At 42.6% G+C, this 13329-nt stretch overlaps 1 protein-coding gene and 1 pseudogene across 1 annotated transcript in view; one reads left to right on the top strand and one right to left on the bottom strand.

Annotated features, from left to right (window-relative positions):
- Positions 1-10762, top strand: part of LOC137751600 (large ribosomal subunit protein uL4-like) — a 33061-nt pseudogene extending 22299 nt beyond the window's left edge.
- XKR4 (XK related 4) overlaps positions 1-13329 on the bottom strand; it is a 352195-nt gene that overhangs the window by 111546 nt on the left and 227320 nt on the right. The gene's annotated exons all lie outside the window — the stretch shown is intronic.

Below are 13329 nucleotides of genomic sequence, written 5' to 3'. Positions count from 1 at the left end.
CAGCATCATTATCATTACAAGTCTGAGACCTTAACACGCACCAGAACCAAACTCACAGGCGCTTTATATACATTATCCCACTGAATTGTCACCACGACCTTATGAAGCAGATCCTGCTGTGAGCACAGGCCTCTGTGACTCTGAGGCCACCTTCCCCCTCTTCCAGGATCTCGTCTCAGGTAAGGAACAAAAATATGGTTCAAACACAGACTACGGGCTGAGAGAAAACTCTGTGATGTCCCAGGAGTCCTCTGGGTTTGTCAGAGTCTAAATGGGCTGGAGAACTCCCCCGGCCCTGATTGGCTGGGCACTCAGAGGGAAGTAGTGTCGTGTTGGTTTGTTTCTTTGTCACCCACCCCCAGGCCTTGTCAAAGAGTTCCCAGACCTGAGACAACACCGAACAGAACACTGTCTTCTGCAGCGTCTCTCTCCAAAACCGTCCCAACTCAGTGCTCTGCTGGGAGAGCCGAGAGCAGGTGCCTGTGATGTCCCCTGCAGGGATCACAGGGTGGACACTTGGGGCTGTTGTCCAGCTGCCTCAGATATGGCAGCTTAGGCTGGGGTGATTTGCGGATCAGGCGACGAAATGTTTTTTGAGTTAACATTAAGTGCCAGGCCTCGAGCTCAGGGTCTTATGTGCGTTATGCCAAAATAAGTGTTCACAGCGTTCATTATAACACTTGAGGTAGTTCCCCATCTCAACGGAAATAAATAGAACCTCCGAGAGGTTAAGAGCTTTACCCCAGTTTTCAGAGCCCAGGATTCTACTTGGGAAACCAGCCCGGGATGTGAGCTGGGCGGAGCCAACAGAAGTGCATCCTGATTCTTCGTTTGACACTGGAGCCTCAAACAAAACCAGAAGGGAGGGTAGCAGCCCAAATCTACCTGTCCTCCTCTGACATTGGAATCTAAATGCGTGTGAGCAAATACCAGTGCCTGGGAAATTTGCTACAATGCCCCAGAACACATTCATAGTAATCAGACTTCCTGTCTGTTCTCTGAGAAATTAAGTAGGAGCCAGCAGCCAGCAGAGGACTTGGCCCAGCCTAGGCAGCCATAAACACTGGAGGAAAGAATAAGGAAAGAGGATGGTTCTGGCTTTTGGATTCTGCAAACCAAAAAGGAGCATTTCTTTGAAACCCAGCTGGTAGGATTAGCCCAGTCCTGAAAAGCATAGTTACTTTTTTGGTAATATGAGGGGGGAAATACAAAGCACCTGACAGCATGAACATGAAATAATTAAATGCCTCTTGGATTTACGATGTTGCTGTTTTACATTCAGAGAAGCTCTGAATGACAAGACGAGTTGACAGACGGAGGAGGAATATGGAATGCAGTGCCAGCCAGGACCACTGACTTTCCCACACTGTCAGTGCCATCACCGACTTCATAATATCTCGCCGCATAAAGAATCTCCAAAACTCCACTCAAGGAATAGCAACTCGGAATAAGAGAATAATTGACTCTGCTAGTCAAATGGGGGCGGATGATTGGATGGTCACTGCTGGATTTGTTGTTTTTGCATGATGAAAAATAGTATTTCCCCAACATGACTAATTCAGCGAGATTGTATTCCACGTGATAAACACAGAGCTGTATCGTTTTCAAGCCAAGGGGGAATAGCCTGACCGTTGAGCACGCCTTAATTTAAAGCTGAGAAAACTGAGGCTCAGCCGAGGTGACACGCTAATCCTTTAGCTACTTAGCGGAAGAGTCAAGAATTGAGTCCACGGCCCCGGTTCACTTACTTGCCACCTTCTATATTCTCTCTCTCTACCTCCTCAAGTACATTTTTACTGTGAATGTACGCAATGTCTATGTGGAGCTCCAAGAAGAAGAATAAAATACCCTTCAACTTAAGAAAGTGAACGTAACCGATGTCTCTGACACCCTTCCTCTCTCCACCTCATCCCCATGGGCAACCACCTTCCTGAATTTCAAGTTAATCCTTCTCTTGTTTTTCTCCATAGCAGGCTACCTCTCTCAATTTGCAATATTTCTTTTATTATGAGAGCCAAATGCACAGATGATCCCCAAAGCACAATGGATGTTTTACAGCTCTAGTACAAGATCAGAATTTTAAAGCCATAAAAATAGCCAATTAGGCTTCCAGATCAATCCTGCATTTGAACCCCATTAGTCACCAACTCACTCTCTCTGGCTGGGAGATGACACTACCGCTTCTGACCATTAAGAACTTGCTTTTTGGCCTTTCTGCATCCTTTGATAATGTAAATTTATAAGAATAATGAGCTCCTTTGGGGAATTCTTTGTTTCTCTGAACTCACTGGACTGTACTCATTTTAATGTAGTGTTGTTTCGAAACCAGAAAACAACAACAAAACTAGACCTCCTCCCTTTTCAAGCCCTCACACTGCTTACGGGGACCAACAAGAATAGTTACACTCAAACACTGTCAGTTTTCATTTCTATTCCCCGATGAAGATGAAATCTGATCGGTACCATGGCAACACGTTGCCTGGAGCATCCAATAGGTATTACTTGTGCACAATCTCGATCACAAATTCCCTTTATAAGTGCTGGGAGAGGTGTGATCTTCTCCTAGAATGCACTAAATTAAAAAAGGCTGAAGAAAATCCAATTAGTGTTTCCAGAAGTACCTTTCCGGGGTCTGATAATATCAGATTACTGTTTCACATTTTTCCCCCCTGTATCCATTAGGTGCAGGCAAAGCATTAGACATCCTGACAAGCATCAAGTAAGTGGAGAATTGAGGCACCACCGGGGCATGGAGGCGCAATGAACTTATGGAGTTCTGGTGTTTTTCTTTGACTTTTGATATTTCAGTTTATTGACTTTTTCTACCTTCCTTCCTTCCTTCCTTCCTTCTTTCCTTCCTTCCTTCCAGGAAGAAGCAGTGATGTAGTATTCCTAATTCCCTGAATTGGTAGTACAGTCTTGGTGGTAAGGTTGATACCTTAGTTATAAATGATCTGTTTTCTCATTGTCTGTACCAAAACATCAGAGTTAACTATTCCCCATGTGATGTAAGAGGATGCTTCTCGAGTACCTGACATATACTGGGTCTGATTCAGGGCATTTGTCCTTCACAATGTCTCAGCAAATTCTTCCAGGTGCCTTTCCTATGAGGTAGGGCTTGCTTTCCCCACTCCTCTGATGAAGAAATAGATGCAGACAAGTAGAGAAATGAGCCGCAGCTCAAAGTTATTAGGTGGTGGAGCCAAGATCACAACAAAGACTGTTGAATCTGAACTCTCTCTCTATCCTGTTCCTTGAGGAGGCAGCCTGCATCTCTCTCTCATCCTCTGGGTGGTGGTAGAGGTTGGGGACAAGTGTCATTGTCATTAGGCATTATGACTTTCAAATATTGTGTTATAACTTGAGAAGCAGTCTGTCATGCCCTTTACCTTAAATACCATTTGCATTAGCACCCCCCAAAATGAAATAGTAAGGTATACATCTAACAAAATATGTACAATATCTATATGAAGAAAGCTATAAAACTCTGATGAAAGAAATCAAAGAAATAAATAAATGGAAAGATATGCCATGTTCATGGAAGAAAAAAAAGAAGACCCAGTATTGGCAAGATGTCAGCTCTTCCCCACTTGATCTATAGATTCAATTCAATCCCAATCAAAATCCCAGCAAGTAATTTTGTGGATATTGATAAATGAACTCTAAAGTTCACGTGGAGAGGCAAAAGACCCAGTACAACCAATATAATACTGAAGGAGAAGAACAAAGTTGGAGGACTGACCCTACCCAACTTGAAGATTTTCTATAAAGCTCCAGTAATCAAGAAGCGTGATACTGGTGAAAAATTGACAAACAGATTAATAAAACAGAATGGAAGGTCTAGAATAGACCCACATAAATGTAGTCAATTGATGTTTGACAAAGGAGCAAAGCCAGCAGAGAAAAGATAGTCTTTCCAACAAGTAGTCCTGGAACAACTAGACATCCACGTGCAAGAAAAATGGAATCTAGACACAAACCGTATAAACTTCATAAAAATTAACTTAAAATGGATCACACTAAATGCAAAATGCAACACTATAAAACCCTTAGCAGATAACATAGGAGAGAATTTAGTTGACCTTGAGTATAGTGATGACTTTTTAGATGCAACGCCAAAGGCATGATCCATAGAATAAATAATGGATAAGCTGAATTTCATTAAAATGAAAAACTTCTGCTCTGTGAAAAACACCAACAAGAAAACAAAATGACAAGCCACAGACTGAGAGAAAGTATTTGCAAAAGACATCTGATAAAGGATTATTATTCAAAATATACAAAGAACCCTTAAAACTCAACAATAAAAAAATACAACAACCCAACTCAAAAAATGGGTGGAAGACCTTAACAGACACCTCATCAAAGAAGAAATATAGATGGCAAAAAAGCATAAAAATAGATGCTCCAGATCATATGTCATCAAGAAAATGCAAACTAAAACACCAGTGAGATACCACTATACACCTACTAGAATGGCCAGAATCCAAAGCACTGATAATATCAAATGCTGGTGAGGAATTGTCATTCATTGCTGGTGGGAATGCAAGATGGTACAGCCTCCCTGGAAGACAGTTTGGTGGTTTCTTAACAAAACCAAACATACTTTTATCATATAATCCTTGATATTTTCCTAAAGGAATTGAAAGATTTATGTCCACACAAAAACCTGCACACAAATGTTTACAGCAGCTTTATTCATAATTGCCGAAACTTGGAAGCAACCAAGATGTCCTTCAGTAGTTGAATGGATAAATAAACTGTGGTCCATCCAGACAGTGGAATATTATTCAGCACAAAAAGAGATGAGCTCACAAGCCATGAAGAGACGTGGAGGGACCTTAAATGCATATGACTTATTCTCCTGTGGGAGCCGCCAGGTTGAGAGGAGCGTGGCCTTCTCCTCTCCCCGCCCTGGCGTGTGCTCATCCACTGATATCAGCGTACTGCGAAAAGGGGGAGTCATCTGGCAAAAATGTCACTATGCCTGCTGTGTTCAAGGCTCCCATTCGACCAGATATTGTGAACTCTGTTCACACCAACTTGTACAAAAACAACAGACAGCCCTATGCTGTCAGTGAATTAGCAGGTCATCAAACCAGTGCTGAGTCTTGGGTACCGGCAGAGCTGTGGCTCGAATTCCCAGGGTTCAAGGTGGCAGGACTCACCACTCTGGCCAGGACGCTTTTGGAAATATGTGTCCTGGGGGCCGCATGTTTGCACCTGCCAAGACCTGGTGACGCTGGCACCACAGAGTGAATACAACACCAAAGCGACATGCCATCTGCTCTGCACCGGCTGCCTCGGCGTTACCAGCGCTGGTCGTGTCTATAGGTCATCGTATTGAGGAAGTTCCTGAACTTCCTTGGGTGGTTGAAGATAAAGATGAAGGCTACAAGAAGACCAAGAAGACTGTTTTGCTTCTGAAGAAACTTAAAGCCTGGAATGATATCCAAAAGGTCTACGCCTCTCAGCAAATGAGAGCTGGCAAAGGCAAAATGAGAAACCGTCACCGTATCCAGCGCAGGGGACCCTGCATCATCTGTAATGGGCGCGTCATCAAGGCCTTCAGAAACATCCCTGGAATTACTCTGCTTAATGCGAGCAAACCGAACCTTTTGGAACTTGCTCCTGGTGGGCATGTGCTACGTTCCTGCATTTGGACTGAAAGTGCTTTCCGCAAGTTAGAGGAGCTGCATGGCACTTGGCGTCAAGCTGCTCCCCTCAAGAGTAACTACAACCTCCCCGTGCACATGATGCTCGGTACAGACCTTAGCAGAATCTTGAAAAGCCCAGAGATCCAAAGAGCTCTCCAAGCACCACGCGAGAGGATTCATCAGAGAGTCCCGAAGAGGAGTCCACCGAAAAGCCTGAGAATCACGCTGAAGCTAAAGCCACATGCAAAGACCATGCGCCGGAACACCATTCTTCGCCAGGCCAAGTACCACAAAATCCGGATGGACAGGGCGGCAGCAGCACTAGAAGCCAAATCAGATGAGAAGCGGGTTCCAGGCAAGACGCCTGCGGGTGGGGGGGCTTCTCTGGTGGCGCAGTGGTTGAGAATCTGCCTGCCAGTGCAGGGGACACGGGTTCGAGCCCTGGTCTGGGAAGATCCCACATGCCGCGGAGCGACTGGGCCCGTGAGCCACAACTACTGAGCCTGCGCGTCTGGAGCCTGTGCTCCGCGACAAGAGAGGCCGCGATAGTGAGAGGCCCGCGCGCCGCGATGAAGAGTGGCCCCCGCTCGCCGCAACTAGAGAAAGCCCTCGCACAGAAACGAAGACCCAACACAGCCAAAAATAAATAAAATAAAATAAAATAAAAAAAGAAGTCTGTGGTGGGAAAGAAAGGAAAGAAGGCTGTTGGCATTAAGAAGCAGAAGAAGCCTTTGGTGGGAAAAAAGGCTGCAGTGACCAAGAAACCAGCAGCTGCAAAGAAGCCCACAGAAAAGAAACCCACCACAGAGGAAAAGAAGGCTGCTGTATAACCTTAGATTTGCTTATTACGTAGAGGTCAAATCATTTTGGACAGCTGATTTTGAATAAAGACCTGATTTTAAAAAATGCGTATGACTTAAGTGAAAGAAGCCTATCTGAGAAGCCTACAGACTGTATGATTCCAACTATATGACATCCTGCAAAGGGAAAAGCTATGGAGACAGTAAAAAGATCAGTGGCTGCCAGGGGTTGGGGGGAGGGAGGCATGAACAAGAGGAGCACGTAGGAACTTTAGGGCAGTGAAAATACTCTGTAGGATATTATAATGATGGATACATGTCATTATACATTTGTCCAAACCCACAGAGTGTACATCATCAAGAGTGAACCCCACGTAAACTATGGATTTTGAGTGATAATGATGTGTCAATATAGGTTCATCCCTGGTAACAAACGTACCATCTGGTGGAGGTGTTGATACTGGGGAAAGCCATGCCTCTGTGGAGGCAGGGACTATATGGGAAACCTCCGTGCCTTCCCCTCAATTTTGCTGTGAACCTAAAACTGCTTTAAAAAATAAAGTCTATTAAAAAATGAAGAAAATATGACCACCAATTAGAGGAATCTTATGCTTTCTTAGACTGTAGAAAATATCTCAACACTTACAATATGAATGCTAATAAGCTTGTGGAAAAAAGATTAGTTTCCGTGTCTAATGGCGTGGAGACGATGTGCTTAGAAAATGTAAAGAAAATGCACATTTGGTTTCCTCATAAATGTATATTCTTTCAAAAAACATCAAGGCTGAAAGTACTTCATGCTAAAAATATAGGTCAGTGGACAGATCAAAGTCTAAGTGGCATTTGCTGGAAGATCCCTGAGGTTTCAAAACCCTACTGGGACACCTCTGAGGTTAAGAGTCAAGATCACAACACGGGCAGTGGGCACAGGCCATGCAGGGCAGAAGTGACCAAGACCACACAGAGCGCTCGGGGGGAGAGCAGCTCGGATTTAACTCCGAGGTTAGGGAAAATGAATTCAAATGGGTTTACATCCATTTAAAAGAGACATAAAATGTGAATTTTGAAACCTCATTTCATAGCAAATTTAGAAACACGCTACGGGTGCCCTTCCCCTTCTCCATGTGAGACAGGAAGGAAGGAAGGAAGAAGATGGCCCACGTGGACCACTTGACACCCCCAAGTGGCAGACAGGAGGTTAAGGTCCTTTTCATCGTTTATGTGATTCTAACACAACGTGGCCACTTAGATCAGGAAATTCTTTTTCAATCAGAGAAGCAAATTCTCAGTGTGGTTAACGAACACACTGAAGGCTACAAGGTTAGTGAAAACGTAAAAGATCATTCACGATGGAATGTCTCCACATTGGGGTCCTTTATCCATGAGAGGAGCCCTGAACCCTGGGCTCTGGTCCCAGCTCTACCTGCTACTGGTAGTGTCACCTTTGTTAATTCACACTAACCTTTGTTAACTACTAGGGTAGGAGAGCAGGAACTGGATAAGACAAAGATTTTGCTTTTGTTCTGCTTCTCAAGCCTACCCTTCACCACGTGGTTTATGTCTTACGTTTATGTCTCTTTCCTGAAAATTGTCCTCTTAGCCACTTCACTGATTTTCTTCTTCCTTTTATAGTCTAGAAGTGCTACCTTGCTGCCATGATTTCTCCTCCTCTAATTTGCAATCTTTACTTCTTTCCTAAGCTTGGTCCTGATGACAGCGAAGTCATCATTGCCGAGTCTAATAGACTATTCAGTTCTCGTCTTGACTGGTCCCTCATGAGCAACTCTTTTGAAATAACCGCCTTGGCTATCATATCACCGTGCTCTTCTGATTATCCCACTTCTCTCTTACTTCCTCTGCTTCTGGTCTTGGTCATCATTCTTCTAGCATTCAAATCAGTGCCTGCCATATTGGATAGGGACTCAACAAATGTTTGTTCAGTAAATAATGTAACAAATAATGATGATTTTTTTTTCCAGGTCTTAATTAAGACATTGTATTCCATTATTGAGACATGTGTTGCAGGACCTTATATGGACAAAGATGTTCAGGACCCTCGAGCTTCAAGATCAAGTTCAAATCATTCCCCTCTTACTTCTGGGAGTTGGTAGTGTTACAGCACATGCACCTCATGCTCTGACTTCCTCCTCAGGGCCCAGAAGACCTGCCTCCCAAACATTTCTACGTTCAAAATCATTTCACTCATTCTTTAAGATCCAGTACCCTCTTTTCCACAAAATTCCCTAGCATCTTTAAATTTGGAAAAAATGTCTTCTTCTGGGCTTCACGAAACATTTCAAAAATGAAATTTTTTTCAAATGCTTTTTTTTTAATAGCTTCTTCACTTATCTGCATTGAGTTTTAAAAATCTGTGAATTTAAAAATCTATACATTTATTTACTCAGTCATTTATTCCAAAAGTCTATGTTAAAAATATCTATTGCCTTTTTACAGCCTAGCAGATGTGTTTTAGATTTTTTAAAATTTGAATTTTAGCTCAATGTTTTAGCTAACAAAAATCTGGTAGTACCTGCCTTCGCAGAAGCCTACACACTGGAAAGGCCTACATTTCAACGCTACACTGGAGAACTTCACGCCCTATAAAATGGTCCAGGTGTGTGAAGTGATAATATTATGGATGTTTTAAAGGTTTTGGAGGTTTGGAGTCTCCTTAGCCTCACGGACTCTCGGACTTTTTCTACAGCTGAGTGGAAAGCTGTGGAAATTTAGAATCACAATGAAAGTGCTGACAAAACCTTCCCCAGGCAGCTCTCAGCAGGCCTGTCCTTCCGCAATCAGAAGCTCATTGTGAGCTTCGGGGAGTGAATCTCCATGTGGTTTTATACTAAGGAACGCTTACAGACCAATTGAATCAGTTGCTCCTTTTTGCTCCTGCTTGCATCTGGCTCAGTGTGATGGGATCTCCTCCCTCCCGACTGCATACATATAGGCTCCCATGCATGAGTGAGCAGTACGGTGAAACAAAGCCCTTTCTTAACTCAGTCAACAGGAAATGATCCCAGTTTTTTATTCCTGCTGAGTCATCAAGAAAATATTAGCCTCCATATCTAAGGACTGTTTCAAAACAGATCAGTCTAACTCCAAGCTGCCCAATGAATGTAAAAAATTTCTAGACTCGACTGTATGCTCTGTGATGGCACAAGTTTGTCATAGAGAAGAGGTTTCATAGTGAAAACTATTTCATTGGTTGTGGGCGCTTCCCTCATTCACCCACCCAATCAGAATCGGGTCAGAAAATCCTGATCGTGTAACTGTGTCTGTGGCTTCCTAGAAAAAAAAAAAGTTATTTAGGAAAATACCATAGTAAGCCACTTTCGAATTTTTTATTAAGTTGACCTCACTTTGACTCTGCTCAGCAAGGATTTGGGTTACTATTCACGGTAGTTATTTTTAGTTTTTAGAAATGACAATTACAGTATGTCGATATTCAAAGTAAATACCTGCTCTGAGTTTGGGGTAAAGGTCAGGTGAATGGGCTGCTGTTTCCTTTGTAAACAAACAAAAATCCCCAAAGAGCGTTGCTCACCACCCAGCTCTACAGGGATTCAGTCGTTAGTCACCGCAGAGCTGAGGGACAGTGCATCCTGGGAGAGATTCAGGGTGAAGTCAGGATGAGATGCTCTGTGCTTTGCAAAAGCAGTCCCCTAGATAGTTAGATGTGTATCTCAGGAAGAATGTTAATGAACCCAGATTCTTGCATCTTCTATACATAGAAAAGCACTGAAATCATTAACTTGAGATAGCTGTTCTTCTTGACCAGTGTACCATTTTACCAGGATGTATGCTGGACTACACACATTCCCAGCCAAAAATCATATCCATCCTGGTTCCTTTCCTACCACTTTGGAAGAGTTTCCTCGGAGCTAAATTATCTAAATTTATTTATCACCCTGAATAAAACTTAAACTCACAACTCCTACGTTGTACTTTTTTTTTTTTAAGTTGACGCCTTGAAGGTACGAAGCACTGAAAAATTATTGAAATATTTGGGGAGGTTGGAGGTTGGCAAACAAGGAAGCCACAAGAAAGGCGAAGGAACGGTGAGTGTCTGGGGACATCATTCACTGCAGACAGCCCTTATGCCTGTTTGCTTCTCTGTTGCACCAACCTCTCCGCAACTTTCCGCCAGGTCCCTGCTCTCCCAAGCCAGGCGTGTGCGATTATTCGCATCTGTTCACCCGCTACCCTCATCCCACCCAGTCTATCACCCAGTGCCTGAACAAGCACGCACCCATGCTCACTCACATCTCACCGAGAAGGAGAGGGAGAGAGAAGGAATACTGAGTGGAAAAATACCAAGATTTGTGCTTGATTATTGGAGATAATTAAGTAGGACCTAAAAATAGTCAGGCCCTTATTTCATATTATGTTCAAAATGATTCAAATTCAAAACTATTCACAGCTGTGCTGGGGGCCGCTGCCATACAGAGTTGATTTCAAGCACTTGAATCAACGATCAGCAAATGAAGCTTCTCTCTGTTCTTCTAAGTATAACTTGGAGTGGTACCACGACTCAGAGGCTATTGAATGTAAAATAAAGGGATCAATAATATCATTACCCTCATGACACCCATCGTTTATTCTGCCAATACTTTTCAATAGAGGGGAGCAGTGTGGCCAACAGGCCCTGTCGGGTGTGTGAGCCTCTCCTTACAAAGATGTTGATGATGATGAGTCTTTACAATTCAACTCCATATATGCATTGATTAAGCAGACTGGCAGTTTACTATTTTATTGATTGACTTATTGATAACCCCCAAATACTGAACGATGCAGAAACAGGCTGAAAAGTGAGACGTACAGAAAAATACGTGTATTTTTTAAGTATATATGCAGGATTTACCCTGCTACTACAAATATTTTTCAAATATGAGGAACGAATCTAATCCTGTGCCACAAGTAACACCAACGGTCTCATTGCTTTGAGGGGACTGTTATCCAGCAGCAGCGCTGGACAGACAGGTGTAGACAAAACCACCGGCCTCCCTCTTCTGGTTTCGTTCATGTTGTTGTCTTTTCTTTACTGAACGTGACAAAATGTTAGGCTTCACTTGTGACCCAGCTCAAAGGCCGCTCTTTTCATGAAAACTTCCCTGATTCTTCCAACATTCCCTTACGTCACAGACGGCACCGCATTTCTACTTCTGTGTATCATTTTTCTTTCTTTCTTCCTTCCTTCCTTTCTTCCTTCCTTCCTTCCTCCCTCCCTCCCTTCCATTCTTTCTTTCTTTCTTTCTTTCTTTCTTTCTTTCTTTCTTTCTTTCTTTCCTTTTCTTTCTTTCTTTCTTTCTTTCTTTCTTTCTTTCTTTCTTTCTTTCTTTCTTTCTTTCTTTCTTTCTTTCTTTCTTCTTTCTTTCCCTTCCTTCCTTCCCTTTCTTTTTTATTTTTACTGAAGTGTAGTTGATTTACAATGTTGCACCAATCTCTGCTGTACAGCAAAATGACTCAGTTATACACATACATACAGTCTTTTTTTATATTCTTTTCCATTATGGTTTATCACAGGAGATTGGATATAGTTCCCTGTGCTCTACAGTAGGACCTTGGTGTTTATCCATTCTAAATGTAATCCTTTGCATCTACCAACCCCAAACTCACAGGCCAACCCTCTCCCTCCCCGCTCCCCCTTGGCAACCCAAGTCTGTTCTCTATGTCTATGAGTCTGTTTCTGTTTCGTAGATAGGTTCATTTGTGCCATATTTTAGATTCCACATATAAGTGACATCATACGGTTATTTGTCTTTCTCTTTCTGACTTACTTCACTTAGCGTGATAATCTCTAGTTGTGTCCATGTTGCTGCAACTGGCATTATTTCATTCTTTTTTATGGCTGAGTAGTATTCCATTGTATACCACATCTTCTTTATCCATTCATCTGTTGATGGACATTTAGGTTGTTTCCATGTTTTGGCTATTGTGATCTGTATCATTTTCTATAAGAGATCATTTTATGTCACCAAAGGGCCTTAACATGGCCACCAACAGTATAGAGCACATTGAATAATAACAATTTTTTGGTCTTTCTTTTCCATTAGGTTGAATTCTTTGAGAGCAGGGGCTATGCCATTTGGTTTTGTATCAAGTACACCTAGCCTAGGGCTTTGTCACCCAGCAGACGTTCATTCTTTCTTTTATTCAACAAATATCCACCAACTGCTTATAATGGGCCCAGAGCGGAGGGTCCATGCAGCCGGGAAGTAATGCGTGCCAGCCTTTGCTGTGACATCATCAACTGCATCAGCCTCTGCGGAATTTGTCAGCACCTGGGAGGGAGGACGTGCTGTCTTTTTTTAATACCCAGTGGGCCTTCACACTAAATACTACTGAATACATTTAACGTATCTATAACACCAAAAGAAATCACAACTCTCCAGTGTAAAGGCTGCTGTTTTATAATTTTTGTGTGGTTTAGCTCTTTAAAAGTTTTCTTGGGTCAGATTTTTTGTTATGTGTTTTGAGGAACCTATGTCTACTTTCCTAACAATTTTGGTTCAAATTAAAAGTCTTTGATGAAGCTGTTCTTAAAATTTTGTTTCGTCAATAATGAGCTGCTGCTTAATAGAATAGATTTAATAAAGTTTATATGGTGGGTACAATGAAGTAACAAGGGAAGAAACTAGAACACTTCTTGGAATTACGCCCTTCCTATTGCAATGGGCACCATTAAGAGCTCTTTCCCAAATCTCAAAAGATTTGTCCCATTCCCAGTCCTTGTCACATTTATTGCCCTCACTGACTTCCTGTGCATTTGGATCAGAAAGTTGAGACACTGCAGGACTCTCAAGAAATGTACTTTAAAATTGCCAGTTTGACATTACGTATCAAAAGCCTTCTAGCCCACAAGCTTGCCC

The sequence above is a fragment of the Eschrichtius robustus genome, chromosome 17 (genome assembly GCF_028021215.1).
Source record: "Eschrichtius robustus isolate mEscRob2 chromosome 17, mEscRob2.pri, whole genome shotgun sequence".
Lineage (NCBI taxonomy): Eukaryota > Metazoa > Chordata > Mammalia > Artiodactyla > Eschrichtiidae > Eschrichtius > Eschrichtius robustus.
This window is presented reverse-complemented; position numbering and strand designations above follow the sequence as displayed.